Below are 1,863 nucleotides of genomic sequence, written 5' to 3'. Positions count from 1 at the left end.
GCAATAGAGATCTGCAATGCATACACTAGCCAAGAATATAGCAAAACAAACGCATACCGAGAATTAAGATTTGGTAATGATCATTATATACTCAATAAGAGCGCGGCTAGAGGAGCATTTATACGCAATTAGAAGTGTCCAGAATCTGGCAGCCCAAAACAAAGCAAACAGAAAAGAATAACGAACAGAGCTTACGGCTCTTCACGGTAGCCGCGGTGGTTTTGGCTGATCATATCATGTCACATTAAATTGGTGTTTATATATATATATCCATTTTGGATCACTTACCCCATCCGATCCTCGTTGAAGGCCTTCACGATGACGTGGATGACGAGCTGTTAGCGTGTGTTTAAAGGATTTTTAATTTAATGCAACACAAATGATTCGTTTGATCGACCCTGCTTATCGCGTTCTTTATGTCTGGTTGTGCGGGTTTTTAGGGCACATGAACCTAGGTCAAGTTTACGCAATCGCGTTCGCTTAGCTAGCGCATGCACTCTAGATACATACTACAGTTTTCCGAGGCTCAAACGAGCCAGATGCGACCGAAATCTGATTAAAAAATCCGAAACTTTTACAGTTGCATAAAACCTAACTAAATCTGCACTCCGGATCTAATGCCGGTTTTGTTTATTTCTGGAGGAGTTTACTCCGATCCTACGCCTTCGTCACGCTCTGGCCGAAAATTGTGGTCCCTGGCCACAACGTTTGTCGTCTCCCTTCCTCTGCCGCAGCTGGCGAAGCGCGGAAAGGAAAAATAAGTAATCCCACGCCGATGACGTAATCGGGGCTCCTGGCCACCGAGCAGATTCGCGGGCAGGGTCGCAAAGGTTTTCGCTTCACCCTTGGCAATATTCCGCTTGCCCTTATAGGAAGGTTCGACTAGAAAAACAACCGTGGTTACGGAGAGAGCTTTCAGTCATATAAGAAAACTATTTACCGACAGAGGATGATGCAGAGTAAACTGCGGTACGCTTGAGCGTGGAGCTCCAGAAGGTTCCTTCGCCTGTATGTAGGCGTGCAAGCCGAGAAGGCACGCCGTATTGCGCTGTCTCTATAGGAAACCAATATTAATGCAAGTGCAAATGGCTTGAAGTCTCAAAATAATTACCCAAAACCGGTGCGCGACACTGGCGGATGGTTAACTGGTCGGATGCAACGGCCGATGCCTTGTATTAAATTGGCAAAAGGGACACGTGGCACTTGTGTATTAATTTCGCTCACAGATCGACACTTCTGTAGCGTTCGGCGTTGCAGTGAAAAAAGGAAGAAGGCGGATGTTTTGATCGTGTCGGAAATGATGCTTAATCGATTAATTCGTGCTGTCAACTGTCAATTTCGCACAGCTGATTGTGATCGACTAGGGCTGGAGCATACGATATGACTATCGTAAGGCGCGTATGTCAAATCTTTTGAATTTTACAACGTTAACCTTTTTGTCCAATGCTGCCCATTACAATATATGCACTATTATCTGAGCTGTGAACTTTTTGTTTATAATTTTACAATTGAGCATGCAAATGTATTAGCCATGTAAAAACTAATATAAATACAAATTCTGAAGTGGATATATGCATTATTATCTGAGTTGTGAACTTTTTGCTTACAAATTTACAATTGAGTATGCAAATGTATTAGCCTTGTAAAAAACTAATATAAGTACGAATTCTGAAGTGGATTCAGGCATTATTAGCTGAGTTGTGAACTTTTTGTTTACAAATTTACAATTGAGTATGCAAATGTATTAGCCATGTAAAAACTAATATAATTACAAATTCTGAAGTGGATACATGCATTATTAGCTGAGTTGTGAACTTTTTGTTTACAAATTTACAATTGAGTATGCAAATGTATTAGCCATGT

At 41.5% G+C, this 1,863-nt stretch overlaps 1 long non-coding RNA gene across 1 annotated transcript; it reads right to left on the bottom strand.

The window, feature by feature from the left end:
* Positions 1–392: 392 nt before the first annotated feature.
* LOC138929564 (uncharacterized) lies at positions 393–1,365 on the bottom strand. Its single transcript, XR_011445819.1, has 3 exons — positions 1,112–1,365; positions 941–1,054; positions 393–882 (listed from the first exon to the last, which is right to left on the bottom strand). It is a non-coding gene; the product is annotated as an uncharacterized lncRNA (long non-coding RNA).
* Positions 1,366–1,863: the final 498 nt, after the last annotated feature.

Source organism: Drosophila kikkawai, unplaced genomic scaffold, assembly GCF_030179895.1.
Source record: "Drosophila kikkawai strain 14028-0561.14 unplaced genomic scaffold, DkikHiC1v2 scaffold_327, whole genome shotgun sequence".
Lineage (NCBI taxonomy): Eukaryota > Metazoa > Arthropoda > Insecta > Diptera > Drosophilidae > Drosophila > Drosophila kikkawai.
This window is presented reverse-complemented; position numbering and strand designations above follow the sequence as displayed.